Genomic DNA, 18,715 nt, shown 5'->3' on the forward strand with positions numbered 1-18,715 from the left:
GTCTATGTGTATAGCTAACAACTTTAGTGTTTATGTTTCAGTTAAGAATGAACGGAGCCTTAACCTACCAAGATATCCGAGCCATTAAGGCCTTAAAAAGAACAAGGGAGCCAAGAAACACCATAGGAGCACTAGAAAAGATCACTCGAAGATTGATCTTGTTCCACAAAGAGATAGGTCACCTTCAAGAGTCTAAGAAAATCATGATGAGAGCTACAGAACAATATGTCCTAGTAATTAGGCTTTTAAAAGATTTTCCTTCAGCAATTTTAACTTTAGAAGAAATATGGGAGAATATAAATAATGATGATGACTTCCAAGCAGCCCTAAGATATTATTCTCTCATACTTAAGTTCACCTATGACTTAGAGTTTCAATTCACTAATGAGCAACAACATAGGATCTTCTTGAATCTTCCCTGAGGAAATTTTGAGGCTCAAGACAACGATGATTATAAGGAGATAGATGATGATATGCTAGATGAAGGATCGGATGTAGAAGATCCCGATTTTTAGAATAGCTAGTTTTTCATTGTTTGTTTTGTTTATTTCTTTATTTTATGATTGTAATAAGTGAAATTTTTTTTTTCCAAATTAATTTCATGTTATTTTATCATCATGTATGAGTTTGATTTTATTTTCGCAATCATAATAAATAAAATAATAATGACTAAGTTCAGTGAGGGTGGATACAAATCAATGAACCAAGTTTCCTTATTGAGAGTTAGGGGGCCTTAGTAGTGGGAACGATTTTACTGATCCCAGCCCTCCCTCAATATGGTTAACTTTGGAACAAAGATAAGTTTCGAGCCTGAGAATTAAGTCATATAGGATGATTAGAAACACACTTAGAAAATAAAGATGACTTGTTTTTCTAAGTATAGAAACCCACTCTAATAATAAATAAAGACCTATATAATTTTTCATAAGAAGTCATAATAAATAGGTCCGAGATATGTTTGTTTTAGAATAAGTTTTTGCCTTAGAGCCTATTAGGGTAAGTTCTAACAAGTTCTCGACTGTTAGAACTTTTGGTGAAGATGTCGCTCCGAAGATCTGCACGCACCAACGGAAACGCCTCCAACATTGTTCCAACGACCAATGATGCCCTCCAGTTCGCAGAAGAGGAGTGCGTGCTATTACTAGCCGCAACGCGCCGACACCGTCAACTGACAACATCGCGGAAATCGCTAGACGGCGACAACATGTCGAGGAACTCTTGCAGCAACAACGTCAACAGGCGCAGACTCAGCCTCAGCCTCCGCCGCAACCGCAGCCGCAGCTACAACAAATGGCCCTAGCACCCAAACAAGTTGGTCCATATGGGGGATGGCTAGTGACGAACTACGTGCCACATCCAGTACCGAATATGGAGTCAGTGTATGAAAGGTTCCGCAAACAGCACGCTCCAAACTTCGAAGGGACTATAGACCCCTTTGAGGCAGAAGAGTGACTAAGGAATGTGAAGCCAATTCTTACGCACATGAATCTCAGTAATGCAAACCGCATATCCTGCGTCTCGTCATTACTCAAGAAGGATGCCAGAATATGGTGGGACTTAGTTTAGCAGACTAACGATGTCACCACCATGATATGGACAAGATTTGTGGAGCCGTTCCACAAGAAGTATTACACCTCGGCAGTCATCGCTAATGGTAGAAGAATATGCTTGTCAGTTCAACAGATTAGTCAAGTTTGCACCAGAGTTGGTCCCAACCGACTTTACGAGGTTGACCAAGTTCGTCAGAGGACTTAGACCAAAGATGGAATTAGGGGTTAAGTTAGCAAACCTGGAAACCACTACCTATGCCAATATTATAGAAACGGCAATAGAAGTAGAAAGGATTCAGAGGAATGTTAGTGAAGAGAAGAGGGATTAAACGATGGTTCCAGACCAAAGTCTTTGCCTTGACCCAAGGAGGAACCCATGCTAGTAACAAGGATTTACAGGTCAGATCCTATCCTCGATAGTATATGTTCTAGTATCGCTTGATTGGTAGCAGTATACTCGTATATCTCGTTAGGAATGATAGAAAAACTAGACAAACCTAGTAAAAGATTTAGAACTAGGTTTGTAACCGAGTTGCCTTCGGGCAAAGTAGTTCTATCCTCACGAATAGTACGAGGCGTACCGATCAAGATTGAGGACATAGAACTAGTAGGAGACCTGATAGAGCTAGTGATCAAGGACTTCGACGTAATACTAGGCATGGATTGGCTAGCATGGCATGGCGCAACGATCGACTGCAGACGCAAGAAGGTGATGTTCGAGACTCCTGACGGCCAGAAATTGTGCTTCATGGGACAAGCTTCAGGACTACGCACCTCGTTAGTATCATCTCTCAAAGCTCAGAGAATGATGGAGAAAGGATGTCAAGCATTCTTATCCAACATCACGAATGTGGAGAAGGAGACATCACTTAAGGTTGGAGATGTTCGAGTCATACAAGGATTTCCAGAAGTATTTCCCGATGACTTGCCAGGATTGCCGCCAACTAGAGAAATAGACTTCACGATAGAATTAGTACTGGGCACCGAGCCTATCTCTAAGGCACCATACCGGATGGCACCTACGGAACTCAAGGAGTTAAAGACGCAGCTACAAGAACTCCTAGACTTGGGTTTCATTAGGCCAAGCCATTCACCATGGGGAGCTCCGGTACTATTCGTGAAGAAGAAGGACGGAAGTATGCGTATGTGCATAGACTACCGAGAGCTGAATAAAGTAACAATTAAGAACAAATACCCGTTACCTCAGATTGATGATTTGTTTGATCAACTCCGAGGCGCGACTGTATTTTCTAAGATCGATCTACGGTCCGGGTATCATCAGCTCAAGGTGAAGGGGGAAGATATTCCTAAGACAGCCTTTAGGACTCGTTATGGACATTACGAGTTCTTGGTTATGTCTTTTGGTCTTACTAACGCGCCAGCCGCGTTTATGGACTTAATGAATAGGGTCTTCAAGGACTACTTGGATAAATTCGTCATTGTGTTCATCGGCGACATTTTAATTTACTCCAAGGATGAAGTGGAGCACGAGGAACACTTGAGGATGATTTTGACGCGATTGAAGGAGCACCAACTCTACGCGAAGTTCAAGAAATGCGAGTTTTGGCTTTCGCAAGTGGCGTTCCTCGGGCACATCATATCAAAAGATGGAGTTGCAGTAGATCCATCGAAGGTAGAGGCCGTGAAGGATTGGCCTAGGCCAAAGAACGCATCAGAAGTAAGAAGCTTCTTAGGGCTAGCAGGTTACTATAGAAAGTTTGTAGAGGGCTTTTCCAAGATAGCCACTCCACTCACCAACCTGACCCGGAAGCAACAAAAGTTTAACTGGAATGATAAGTGCGAGGAAAGCTTCCAGTTGCTTAAGGATAAGCTTTGCTCAACACCAATACTTAGTGTCCCAACACCCAACGATAAGTTCGTTGTCTAATGCGATGCATCAAAGCTAGGATTGGGATGCGTGTTGATGCAAAACGACAAGGTGATAGCCTACGCCTCACGTCAGTTGAAAGAGTATGAACAACGCTATCCAACTCACGATATGGAGTTAGCAGCGGTGGTCTTTGCGTTGAAAATCTGGCGCCATTATCTTTACGGAGAACGGTGCGAGATTTATACGGACCACAAGAGTTTAAAATACTTCTTTACGCAGAAGGATCTCAACATGAGGCAGCGCAGGTGGATAGAATTAGTCAAGGATTACGACTGCGAAATCCTATACCACCCAGGGAAGGCGAACGTAGTTACCGATGTGCTTAGTAGGAAAAGCTATGGGAACTTAGTAGTCTTATCCGGAATAGAAAAGCCGCTACAGCAGGAGCTTATCAGTGCCGGAATAGAAGTGGTTGTAGGCAAGCTGGCTAACTTGTCTATCCAATCAAATCTGCTAGAGGACATACGGATTGGTCAGAGACATGAGGAATCGCTAGCACCACATATGGAAGCAGTCAGAGAAGGCAAGAATACAGATTTCTCAATATCTAGCCAAGGCTTATTGAGATATAAGGATCGGTTATGCGTGCCAGACGATCAAAGTATTAAGAAGACGATTCTAGAAGAAGCGCACAATACCCCGTACTCAGTTCATCCAGGGTCTACCAAGATGACTCATGACATCAAGGCAGTCTATTGGTGGCCAGGGATGAAGAAGGAGATAGCAGAGTATGTATCTAAGTGTCTGGTATGCCAGCAAGTGAAAACGGAGCATCAGCGGCCTGCAGGATTATTGCAACCGCTTAGCATACCGGAATGGAAGTGGGACGATATAGCCATGGACTTCGTGACGGGTCTGCCAAAGGCGAATAAGCAGCATGATTCCGCTTGGATAGTAATAGATAGACTAACCAAGTCGGCTCATTTTCTGCCTGTTAGAACTTCATGCACGGCAGACCAATATGCAGACATCTACATCCAAGAGATTGTATGGAATCCCCAAGACGATAGTGTCAGATAGAGGATCAGTATTTACGTCAAGATTTTGGAGAAACTTACAGCGAGATATGGGTACTAAGTTAAGCCTTAGTACAGCTTTCCATCCTCAGACAGATGGGCAGTCCGAGCGTGCGATTCAGATTTTAGAGGATATGCTACGCGCATGTGTACTTGACTTCGGAGGATCGTGGAACAAGTACTTACCGCTGATCGAGTTCTCGTACAACAACAGCTACCAGTCGACGATCGAGATGGCACCTTATGAGTTGCTATATGGAAGAAGGTGCCGATCACCGTTGCACTGGGATGAGGTAGGAGAAAGGCAGCTTCTAGGGCCCGAAGCTGTTAGGCAAGCTCAAGAAGCAGTAACGCTTATTAGACAGCGTATGCTTGCTGCTCAAAGCCGTCAGAAAAGCTATGCGGATACCAAGCGACGCGATGTGGAGTTCCAAGTTGGAGATCAAGTCTTCCTGAAGATATCTCCTATGAAGGGTGTCAAGCGGTTCGGGAAGAAAGGCAAGCTCAGTCCCCGATTCATAGGTCCTTTTGAGATATTGGAAAAAGTGGGACCAGTTGCATATAGACTATCCCTACTGCCAGCACTAGCCGATAGTCACAATGTCTTCCACATTTCGATGTTACGCAAATATGTGTCAGACCCATCTCACGTCCTCAAGAACGATACGATAGCTCTCCAGAAAGACTTAAGTTACGAGGAACGAACGGTTAGCATCCTAGATAGAGGGATGAAGCAGTTACGGTCCAAGAGCTTTCCTATAGTCAAAGTCCTATGGAGCAATAGTTCTGAACGCGAGGCAACGTGGGAGTTAGAGGAGGACATGCAAGGCTGGTATCCGGAGTTATTTGATAAGTAAATTTCGAGGACGAAATTCTTTTTAGTAGGGGAGAATTGTAGAGTCCAAGAACTTTACTTAGCTAATTGTTTAGTAGTATTATAGTATGTTTAGTGTTATCTTTGTTACTATGGATTTTTGGTTCAGACCGGGAATTATTTGGACACTCATAGTAGTACTTATAGATTTTCTAAGTTTAACCTATAGTATAAGAATATTAAGTATAACCTAAGGTTTGATTATATGACTGATAATAAGGATAATATTTATTATGCTATAAGGTTTAGATATCAACCAATAGGATTTTAAGCACATGTTATGAATGGTGATTAAGGATTAAGTATTTTTTAGGATTAAATTTAATAAGGAGTAAAGTTTGAATGTTATAGGGTCAGTCAGCAGCTTTGAATACGTTGAGGGCTTAGTCAAGGCTGTTTACTCCATTCAAACTTAGCTAAAAATGTGTAATTTCGTGTTTAAATATTCAGCGTGTGCCGATATATCGCAGCTATAGGGGGCGATATGTCGCAGCACGTAAATACGGAAAACACGAAACGATGCACGGTCGCCTCGGGCATACTGGCCCAAGCGATATATCGCCTACAGGGGGCGATATATCGCCTCCTTCAGCATATGTTCAAACATTTTTTAATACTTTTCCTTTCAGCCATTCAAACTCCTCCATAAGTCCAGCATCTTTTGAACGAGTCTTCAGCCTCTGCTGAACGATTATTCAAATGATTTTCACCTAAAAAGCCATTATTTTTATTCAAGTAAAATCAAGATACTTTCATTCTCAAACTCTATAAATAGGACCTAATACCCAGCCATTATTCACCTTTTGCTCTAAGTTCAGAAGCTGCTAGTGTTAAGTGAGTGTGAGAGTGTAAACACCTAGTTTGGGAAAATCATAAGCTTAAACACATCATAAGCTTATCAAACACTTTGGGAAGTGAGGTTCTATAACATTTCGGTTGAGGTGTAGATTGGTCTTTCAAGTCTTTGAGGTAACCAAAACTCTAGTTCCTTTCTGTATTATGTTATTTTCTTTCTCATAGTCTTCTACTCAATCTCTAACCTTAATCTTCATTTTGGTTAGGGAATCCAAGTTCTTAAGCACATAAGTTGTGGTAAGCATATTTCTCAATGGTTTAGTCTTCCTATTCATCTTCATTTCTTCTTCTTAAGACTCACTCTTTCTAATATGGTTTTAGGAGTGTTCCAAAAAGTCCCAACTCAGTCCATCATATCCCGGTAACTTTGGAAAGGAAAATAGGCTAGAATCAATATGTTATGTGCTTATGTTATCTATATGTTTTATGTTATTAAAAGTGTTATGATATGTATGTATGTTTGTAGGCTTGGGCATATGACCCATATGGCTAACAAGACCCCAAATGGGTTATGGGCATATGACCTACTTAGCTAGTAGGACCCCACTAATTCCATGGGCATATGCTTGTTTAGTCTATGGGACCCCAAGTAATAATGGCCATTATAATAAGTGTATGTTATATGTATTATGTTAAGTCTTTATGTTTCTTATGAAAGTATGTGTATGACTATGTGTTAGATTTTCCTTGCTGGGAATTAGGCTCATTCCTTTCTGATTATGTGTAGGAAATAAGCTTTAGAGGCGGTAAGATTCGTGACGCTTAGAGGATGTGTATCGATGGTGAATGGAGTCAAGGGGCCGAGCGTTATTCGATTCGAGGATGTAGTCTCATTTTATGTTTTTATGATTTTATGTGTATTTTCCGCACCAAATATGTAATGTCTTTTATTTTTAAATCATCTTTTGTTTTAAAAACAATGGGATCCCATAATCCTTCTTAGTATTCTATTTCTTTGTAAATAACTCTTATTTTGCAAGTTACTCAATAAATTATGGTATTTTCGTAAAAATGTAAGTTTTATGTATAGTTTCGTTAATGGTCCAAATAGTCTAGAGTAGTGGGTCATTACAAATACAAATGACCTAGTCCAGGCTATTTATAGACTTGGTTGTAGGAATTTCTTCCCCCGATTCAGGGAAGTTACAATCTAACGTTTAAATTTAAATAAATATTTGAATTAATAATAAAAATCAAATGCATTAATTAAATAATGATTCCATAAAAAATAGGGATTCGTTACATGGGTTTGACCAATCCCAATGAAATAGGGATTTCCTAATAGCTTTCCCGTATGATAAACATGTCATCGACCTTGATCGTCGCCATAACGCACTTTTGAGACCAATCGAACTTCGAGCTCACAATTCCAGTTGTTGCCTCCTCCTCTCTTGCTGAGTCGATCGAACTTATCCCTCAGAGAAGGTGGGTATGTTCAAGCCTACAGCTCATGCTCAAACATTGATAGTAGATCAGGAATTGCTTGTCAATTTATACAAATGTACTGCTAACACTTGCTAATCCCGAGCTTATTCTTTACGAGCATACATTTCGAGGCTATTTATTTAATCTCGAAATTTGGGTGTAACATTTTTTTGCCTCAATAGTATTGGTTCAAATCTTCTGAGAAGGAAACTTTTGAACTTTACTTTTAGAAAATGTGTCCACCTACCATACTCGAGGGTGGGCACGTGTCCCTAGGGGATTGCATACTGAGAGTACTCGAGTACTCTTTTCTCTACGCACATCCTTTCCTATTCCTTTTTTGTCGCCAATTCTCGAAATACATGGTCCATCGGATCACGTTTTATTCCAAATCAAAGGCTAATATTTCCCCTTGAATATCTCCTTTTTGCCTACATAAACCCCCTCTTCACCTTCTTCGCCCTTACTTTTACATTTCCACCTTTCAAAAATAAAACCAAAGCCAAAAAGAACATGAGACTTTTATGTTTTCCAAACCCAAGAAGCAAATCAACATCGGTTCATTCAGTTCTTTTGCATCGTTTCTACTTTCGACCCTTAGATCCAACATTTCCTCATTCCCTGTATCAACCTTGTGTAAGTTCACCAAACTTTATCACTTCTTTTTTGTATGTTTTTTTATATATATCTTCATACATGAAAGAAAAGAGGACAATCCTAGTCCTTGTTATATTTCTGTGATCTTTACTATACGTAGTAGTTTTTTATTCATAGGGTGTATAAATTTTGATGGGTAGAAACTTATTTCTAAAGAAAAACTAGTAAAATTGTCTTTTATCTGATCATGGGGTAATCAAATATAGGTTTCGTGTAGAGTAAGAAATAGGGCTTTGGATTAGGGTTTTAATACACGTATCCCGATAATATCTCCTTTTTGGGTAACTGCCTATTTTTTCCTAGAAATTCGAAATACCTCAAACTGACAGTAATTTCCCCATTCTTGCGTCGGTCCACTCTCGATGCCCTGAACTTTTAATAGCTTGGTTTTGGAATTTGATTCAAACTCGCTATTTCGAGCCTTAAGGCTTGATTAATGCAATCTCGTTATCTCGAGCTTGAAAACTCGAGTTATCAAAAAAATTTAATTCTTCCCATTCTTTCTAAATGATGGGCCCTCACATTTTTCTTTCTTATTAGATGTCGCAGTCTTCGAAGAATTGGTGGGGGCCCGAGCATGCGATCCCCGATCATCCCCCGTCTCCTCAACCTGAGTCACCATTTTCCCGTAACCAATGACTGATCAGGGAAAACAAAGAGCACCTTGAATGGGAAGACATTAGGGCCCACTTCCGATGCTAGATTGATGAGGACGAAGAAGGAAAAAGAAGGAAGTTGTGATTTTCCATGTATCTTGACCCAGATCCGGAAATCCTACAAGTTCCACTAGACCCTAGTGTACGATCATAGTAGCCTTCTCCCTAGGTGAACTCTCTTTCGAATTCATGGAGAGTACTTAGAACCAGCCAACCACACACACCGCCTCCAAAGCTCTTTCCATCCCAGTCTCGGAGAGCTCTTTCTTCAAAGTTGAACATTGTTAAAGTTCCATCATTTCCACCAGGCAGATTTGAGAACTACTATCCTACCATGGATTAAAATTATCAAGAAAACTGGTGTGTCGGCTCGCTAGCTCCAACGAGAGGAATTGCTTTGCTTCGGGTGAAGATGACCCTGAGAGGAGAGTCAAGAGTCGCGAACATATGTGAGCTGGGGCACTACTGCCATTGAAGGAATATTTTCGAAGCTTTACTAACAATGTTGGTTTTGCCCCATTCCAACTTCAGTCCAATTCATACAAAGTCTTGGCCGCTCTGAGGTTGTTATACCACGAGATGAAGTGGGAGGGACCCTCTGCATGCGAGATCCTAATTTTTTCTGCCTCAAGAGTAATCATTCTTGAGCTCATGGCAGGGATGACTTTTATTACCTCTCGAGCTATCCCAAGGAGAGAGGGTTGTTCGAGGACATTCCTAAAAATCCTCCCAACTTCAAAACTATCTTCTTCTAGACATTCGGTCTCACTCTTTCCCGATTTTATTCGTTTCAATAGAGTGTAAGTATCTTGTCATAGTTCTCTTTGATTTTTCGTTTCGAGCTCAAAATTTTCATTCAAACTTTCCATGCAGCCAACCATCACCGCTCGCAGCCCTGAAAGGCCATGAAAGACCATAAGGAAGCAATCCTGTTCCCGTACGATCGGTGGTCCCTCAACTATCTCCTTCATGAGGATAAACTCCCACTATGCGGTCTCCTTCATGGGGGCGAGTCCACAGACGATGGGGGAATCCTCAAGTTTGTGAGATGGAAAGACGTCCCTATCCCAACTGCCAAGCTTCCCTCAAAAAGGAAACTCTCGAACTCGCATTCTTGGACCTTTATTCCTCACTTAGCCTAGCCTCCATGCTCGGGAACTGAAGCTCAAGATGAGGCCTCACTGAGCTCGTCCGATGGAGGTAAATTCATATTAGATCTATCCAAGTGGTCCCCCACTCTTCTTATATGGGAGCCCAATGTTGTAATTCTATTTAACGATCCCCACAATAATTTTATGGTCTGGACGAGGGTAGATCTTATGGTGCATAGGTTTGATAGTTGGTTAGGGAAATACCATACTATGTACAGTTTCAATGAAGTTTGGGATGGGATAGTTGTCCAGTATGAGACCAACGATTATAGGGACCTATCGAGGATGTCCCCAACTTTTAGAGAGGGAACCCCTTTAGAAACATCTGAAGACAGAGGAATTTCCCGGCCCCCAAGCTCAAGTTCGACAGAATCTTCCAGTTAGGTTTCTTTCACCTAGAAGTCTCAACATATATTGTAAAATATGAGCAGATCTTGATATTTTTGTCTTTCCCTTTTTCAGGTAAGATGGATTCAGACCTTGATAGCATCTTCAACCAACCTGTTGCATCCAGGGGAAACAAACACCACCCGCTACCCGGGTCGGCCTCGAAGCAGCCCCACTTGTGCCTCGTCACTGATCCTCCAGCACATCCAGAAGTTATGAACCCTCCCCCTGCGAGCCAACTAAAGAAAGTTTGCCCTGCACAACCTCCAATCTGAGACCACAAACTTATTATTTGGACTTGCGTCTCTGAGTTTGTGTTCGACAATGCCATTGGTACTCCCAGAGTCTGGCTCGATTCTGATGCATTGACTCGCATGGGACAATGCCTCAGCAACCTCGAGGCTCCCCAATGGGATTTCTTAATGACCTGCGAGAAGGCGAACACTCTTTTCGATCACAGTGGATAATTTCTTTCTTCGGTAAGTTATCTATTAAGAATTGATAAGCTCCATGTTTCCATGCCAAATCTTTATTTATATATCTCTAACATCATTTTTTTAATTATAGGACCTTTTAGCCTTCCTTCATCACAATTATGTCCTTAATCGCAAGGTCGCTATGAGCAAGGTGCATGCCCAAGATGCCAGAGATACATAACTCATGGCTGAAGACGACCTTAGAAAGGCTCGACAGGAGCAGGAAACGACTCAACAAGGACTAGAGGCAACCTGGTGGGAGCTGTAAATGATTCGGCGGGAGGTGGAGACTAAGGGGACGGAGATTAAAAAGATCCAAGAACTGAATGTCAAACTGGAAGAGGATAATAAGATGACTTTACAGTTCATAGAGAGTGAGAAGGCTCGTCTTCTCAAGGAATTCTGGACCAAGAAAGACCACGTCGTAGATATGGCGATGTATCACATTTGGGCCGCAAGTCCCAACCTCGACACCAGCTTCTTGTCCATCAAGGAGACCAAGTATTGTTGAGTATAGTTTAATGTTGTTTTTAAGTCATGTTTTAGGTAGTTTTTATTAATCTTTTTAGTTGTTTAGTTTAGTAATATGCTTTGTTTTTGCTTGTTTATAGGTTTAAGCTTTCAAATAAAGGAAAAGAGAAATTGAAGAAAATCGATGAAAAAGATGACAAAAATCTGGCTTTTTGGTGTTGTTTCCGTATTAGGATGGAGCTCTGAGTCATTTAACAGCTTTGGTGAATTTTTGGACTCAAAAATGTAAAAATTGGGAAAGTTCTTAAGGGTCGCGGCACTACAGTGCTGAGTCGCCACCATGTCCAAGGTAGAAAGCTTGTTTTATTCAAGGGTCTAGATGGGCTGAGGAGTAGTGATGAAGAGTCGCGACGCTGAAAAGGTTGGGTCGCAGCATGCTTAACGTCCATGTGAAGCCCAAATTGACATGGGCCGTGACACTTAAAGCATTGGGTAACAACTCGCATTGCTTAATCCTAATTTCAAAAGGAGAGGCAACATACGAAAAGGGAGACAAAAATAGAAGTGGAGAACACCTCGTAGAGCATCTCAATTTGTTCTAAATAGTTTTTTTTGTATGTCCTTTAATTTTTATGTTTATCTTAAGTGCTTTTGATAATTTTAGAATGATGTTGAACTAAATCTTTTATTAGGATTTTTAATTGATTCACTTGAACGCTTATTATGAGATAATGCAATGTTAATCTTCTTCTTCATCTATTGAGTTTGTTTCAATCTGTCTTTATTGCATAAAATATGATTGGCCATCTATTTTCATTATTTGTTTGAGTTTGAATCAAAATTATGAAAGGTGAGATTTAAACAAGATTTGATTGAATCAACACAAATTTAATCTAGAACGATAGTATGAAGATTATTTGTGTAGCATCTAGGTTGTGTATTCAGTGCCTCCAAATTGTTGAATTTATCATAGAAATATAGAAAATTCGCACTTCGGTTGAGTTTTATAATTCCTAATCCAATTATAAAATGCATTTTTCCAACTTGCTAGTGTAATAAGAAGAAGAATTGTTCATATTGCATTAGTGATTGGTAGGGTGGAGAGTTGATGAAATTAAAGTCCCTAATTGTTTTATCTCTTTAAATATATTCTTCTTTATTCCTATACTAATTTGCATTATTTTAAATAGCGTTATTTTAATTATCAAAGTATAGAAAAAAGTTTTATTAGCCAAATAGAAACCAAGAATTAATTATTTGGTAATTAATAATTTAGTCCTTGTGGGATGATACTTGGTCTTACCAAGAAAAATATTACAAACTATGATTGTGTATACGTGCATAGCATAAAATCAACAACAAGTTTTTGGTGTCGTTGTCGAGGATTGAAAATTATAAATATCAAAGTAATTAATTTTATTTATAATTTGGTTGTTCTTTGAACTATTTCTAAATTGTTTTGCGTGCATTCTTGACCATTTTTCAGGTAGTCCTGTTATATGCGTAAAAGAGGAGCAGATAGCCTTGTTCCTCTTAATCCTGAGATTGAGAAAGCGTGCAGGTAGAATCATAGAAACAAGAGAGATACTGGTCCAATTGTGGTTATGGAAAATCCTCAAAACAATGATGGGTTGAATGGAGGGATACCAGAAGTGGCGCAAGGACAAGCTCAGAATCCCGCTGTGAGAAGCTCACGGGATTATGTACTCCCAACTATTACAAGAGTGCAAACATGTATAAGACCACTGATTGTGGAGGCTAATAACTTTGAGATTAAGCCAGGGATTTTACAAATGGTGAAATCAACCATGCACTTTGGTGGCTTACCTTCAAAAGACCCTCACATGCACTTAGCTAACTTTCTGGAGCTATGTGATACTTTTCAGTACAACAGGGTGAATGATGATGCAATCAGGTTAAGGCTCTTTCCATTTTTGCCGAGGGAGAGAGCTAAGAGTTGGTTGAACTCTCTTCAGGAAAATTCAATCCTAACTTGGCAAGACCTAGCTAAAAATTTCTTGCTAAATTCTTTCCTCCATCAAAACTAGCTATGTTAAGGGGAGAATTGAATAATTTTTATCAGCTTGATGAAAAGTCTTTATATGATGCCTGTGAGAGGTTTATGGAGTTGCAGAGGAGGTTTCCCCACCATGGAATTGAACAATGGATGTTAGTCCACAATTTCTACAATGAGTTGTGTGGTACTACTCATACAATAATTGATGTTGCTTTCAGTGGGGCTTTTATGAGCAAAAGTGATAATGAGGCTTATGAGTTACTAGAAGATATGGCAACAAACAATCGTCAATGTTTGGATGAGCATGCAACTAGTAACAGAAAGGTAGCTGAGGTTCAGGAATTAGATGCAATCACTGCTTTGACTGCTCAAGTTGCGACATTGACTAAGCGATTGCAACACAATACAATACTAGCAAATGCCATTCAGTTACAGACAAGGTGTGAAATTTGTGGTGGTCTTCACCAATTTAAGCAGTGTATGAAAACAAAGTTCAATAACACCATCTCTATGGAGTAAGTAAACATGATGAGTAATTTTAATAGGCAAGCCAACAATTCTTTCTCTAATTTAGTTAATCCTGGGTGGAGAAATCACCCTAAATTTTCATGGAGAAATAATTAGGGCTACAAACCTCAATCCGAACCTCAATCTTGGCAGATCATGCCTCAACCTCTAGCGCCACTACCTAGGCCGCCAGTTCTTGAAGAGAAGCCAAATGAGTTACAAGTTGCACTATTGACCTTGATCAACTCCCAAGCTCATTTTATGACTGAAACTCGACCATCCACCAAAAATATTAAATTTCAAGTGGGTCAATTGGCAATTTTTTCACAAAACAGACCTCAAGGAAATTTGCCAAGTAGTACTGAGGTGAATCCTAAGGAGCAGTGTAATGCGATCTCCTTGAAAGGCGGTAATGAGTATGAAAATTCAGTTGAGAAGTATATTAGTCTTCCACAATAATGGATTCTGAGTAAGAGGGTAAGGTAGAAGAAAAGGTTACTGAGAACCTTGAGAAGAACAAGTCACCAGTGAGTTTTGAGCACCACATAAAAATTCCATTTCCACAGGGGCTCCGGAAAAACAATCTTGACAAGCAGTTTTCTAAATCTTTAGAAGTTTTTTGGTAGCTTCACATAAATATTCCATTTTCCGAGGCGCTTGAGCAGATGCCAACTTACCTTAAATTCTTAAAGGAATTTTATCAAAGAAAATCATGTTGGAGGAATATGAGACTGTAACGCCCTGGGTAGCAAAGACCGTTACACTGTATGTTTATAAAGGTGCAAGACTTACTAATCAAGTTGTTTAGTTGAAAATGTGTCACTAAAACCATTATTGAACTAGGGTTAAAAGATTTTGTTCATAAAGGATACATTTCAATTAAATAAACATTTCATACATGTGATCCCAAAAGAAATAGAGTTTAAAGGAAAGTTTACAAAATTTCAGGGTTATATACAGCTACAAGCAACTCTAAGGGCAAAATAGACATTTAAGGTTCTTCTGTCCCTGCCCACCCCTCGACCGTGGCGGCCGAGCAATTGACTATGTACATTCTGCCTCTAGAGCTCTCCAAATCAGGGTTGATCTAGCTTACCCTTGCATTTACCTGCACCACGTAGCACCCGTGAGCCAAGGCACAACAAGAAAACCATAACATCATAGCATGACCAATATCAATAATCAAATAATTCATTAAGCATAACCATATATTCAGCCATCCACAACATTCACATAATCAGTGAACATAATCAGTAAATCCACAATCTAACATCCAGATATTCAGCATATCATATTCATCAAACTAACATCAATAACCATGTCATACAATAACCAGGGTCGACGTCCTTAGGCCGCACCCTCTGTTTATCCCACTGACTCTAGTCCGCTTAAACCGAGCTCAATGAATATTAAGCTATCCTCAGCTACCAGTGGTCTAGTCGCGTCCTGTGCGCCAATATTAATTCTGGAACTCTTAGGTCGTTTATTTCATGTTTACATGGCATAATACCATCATACAATATTGCATACAAGTATAGGGAACCCTTAGTCCCAAAATAGTCACACAACCGGGTGCAGCTTTCTCACCTTTAATTCCAAGTGCTCTGATTACAAAAAATGACCTTTGAGCATGATCCCTTTCCCGAGCCCTATCGTACACCTAGTCCCAACCAAGATAAGGGATTTCATCAATAATAAGTGAATAAAGGTTTCCATAACAAGTTCTAGCCTTTGGAACATCGAATTCCACCAAACACGGTAGTGGAATTGATCCCGAGGACCCTAGGTTAAGTTCTCGTACCAAAAACCTTCTCAAAGCCAAAAATGCCCTTAACAATTGCGACCCTATACCCCCATGCCGTAGCCTACCTCCAACCAGATGCCCAGCCTCCCCAAACAGCAAACACGCGCCGTGAGCCGCCCTTCTTTTTGGCTCCCATATGTTCTAGAGGGTCGCGACACACCCAAAATAGAGACACAACCTGACCCCTTCTAACCTAGAAAAATCACCATTTCCAACAACCAAACCTCAATCAAATCAACCTAAAACCATCCCAATGACATAATTTAACTATCACAAACACCCTAACATGTTCCCAGCAGCAAAACCCAATAAGAACCTAGCCTAAATCCTCACCCAAAAATTCAATTCAATCTTTAACATCAAAAACCCATGAACACTAAAACTCAGCCAAGAACTACATAATTAAATGGCTAAAATCATAATTCAAAGCTTACCTCAATTGAAGATTGAATCCACCAAATTTCTACTGAGTTACTCCCCAAAATTCCAGCTCAAATCCTTGTATTTCTAGCTAAAATTTCCCTTTGGTTTCAATGGTTTAGCTTGAGAGAGTTTTGAGAAAGAGATGAGTGAGATGAGAGAAAGTGAAGGGTCGGTTTAGGCAGCTTCTACTTATTTCTCTTATTTTTTATCTTATCTAGCTTAAGTCACATAAATTAATCCCAAGGCTCGGGGTACCAAAAACATCCCCGAGGGAAAAATGGTAAATTTCTCCAATATTCCCTCCTAAACTCTCTAACTTCAAATATATCTCCAATTAATTATTTTCATAACCCAATAACCCAAATAAATATCTAATACCCCTTGACTTGCCCTGGGTCGAGTAATGGGTCCCATTGTGACTTTCCCGCTAACTGGCTCCCTAGGATCGCCTCAAGCTGTATGTTGCAAATATATCCACATAATAATGTGGTCTCCACAATTATAACATATAATCACATTTATGCCTTCAACGGGAAAAAATTACAAATATGCCCTTATAAGCTAAATAAGGCCCACATGCATAGTAATACCCATATAATCATATAAGCATGCTTATCACATAATCATGCATTAAGTTATTGAAATCTCACATAAACCAATTATGCCCTCCCGGCACACTAATCAAGGCCCTTAAGCCTTATTAGTGATTTTTGGGTCGTTACAACTATCCCCTCCTACTGAGAATTTCATCCTCAAAATTTACCTGAATAACTCGGGATAATAATCCTACATCGCTGACTCAAGCTCCCATATCGCCTCCTTGACCCTACTATTTCTCCATAACACTTTAACCAAAGGAATCATCTTGTTCCGTAGAACCTTATCTTTCCGATCTAAAATCTGAACCGGCTGCTCTTCGTAAGACAAATGTGTCTGCAATTCCCAGTCCTCATACTTCAGCACATGTGTTGTATTCGAGATGTACTTCCGAAGCATAGATACATGGAATACGTCATGAACTCCCAACAGCGATGGTGGCAAAGCCAACCTATAAGCCACCGGTTCGATCCACTCTAGGATCTGAAAAGGTCCAATGAATCGAGGGTTCAACTTGCGCTTCTTCCCAAATCTCCTCACCCTTCGCAGTGGTGAAACTCAGAGAAACATGTGGGCCCCAACCTGGAACAGCATATCCCTATGCTTAGGATTAGTGTAGCTTTTCTGTTTATTCTGTGAAGCAAGCTGTAACGACCCAAAATCACTAATATGGTTTAAGGGCCTTGATTAGTGTGCCGGGAGGGCATAATTGGTTTATGTGTGAATTTATTGATTTAATGCATGATTACATGATAAGCATGCTTGTATGATTATATGAATATAACTGTGGTTAAATGTTATACTTGTGAGAACCACATTATTATGTGGGTAAATCTACAGCGGGTGACTTGAGGCGATCCTAGGGAGCTAGATAGCAGGAAAGTCACAACGAGGCCTAACGTTTGACTTTGGACAAGTCAAGTGGTATTTCAGGTATCGGGTGTTTATTTAGATTACCGGGTTATGAAAATAAACAATTGGAGATATATTTGAGGTTAGGAAGTCTAGGTGGGAATATTGGGGAATTTTACCATTTTTCCCTTGGGGACGTTTCTGGTACCCTGAGCATTGGGATTAGCTTTATTGCTTAAGGATAGACTTAAAAAAAAAATTAGAAAGCAGTGGAACATAAAACAGACTGACCCTCTCCTTCCTTCTCTCTTTCTCTCCAAAAGGAAAAAAAAAACAATAGAACATAGAATTGAGGCTGGAATTCTATAGATTAAAGCTGGGATTTAGAGAATTAGCTCAAGAATCGTCAAAGGAACTTAATCAAGGTTGAGGTAAGCATTGAATCCCATTTTATGTGGTTGAAATTCTGTATTTTTGAGAGTGTTCTAAGAGGTTTTGGGTTTTTGGATTTGAAGATTAAATTGAAGCTAGAACCTTGGAAGCTAGCCCAGAAAGCTCTTGGAGGAGTGGTTCTGTAGTTGAGGTAAGCTAAAATTTAAGGTTTTATGGCTGAGTTATAGTGTTTCCATGGCTAGGTTTTATGTTCTTGAGTTAGAAAGTTTCAGTGATTGAAATAGGTTTTTGATGGGTTTCTAGTTTAGGTTTCAGCTGGGTTGTATTGCTGGAATCTTGTGGGAAGTTTTTTGGATAGTTGAGTTGTGGAATTGGGGTAGTTTTGGATGAGTTTGCATAAGATTTGAGAGTAAAAACTGGAGGATTTTCTGGGTTCGAAGGGGTCGAGCCGCGACATGGTTCTTGGTGAGCCGCGACCCTTCGAAGTTGATGTGTGTTGAGGAAGGAGGGCGGGTCGCGGCATGGTCTGAATAGGGTCGCGACCCTTGTCTGTCTTTGGGTATTGGGAGGCCTCCGGTTGGGGCCATGCCGCGGCATGGGTGGCTAATGCAGCGGCCCTTAAGAGCTTTTGGGATTTTGAGATTCTAGGCTTGGGAATTTAACCTAGGGTGCTCGGGATTGAATCTTTTACCATATTTGGTGAAGTTCAATGT

Source organism: Humulus lupulus, chromosome 1 (genome assembly GCF_963169125.1).
Source record: "Humulus lupulus chromosome 1, drHumLupu1.1, whole genome shotgun sequence".
Lineage (NCBI taxonomy): Eukaryota > Viridiplantae > Streptophyta > Magnoliopsida > Rosales > Cannabaceae > Humulus > Humulus lupulus.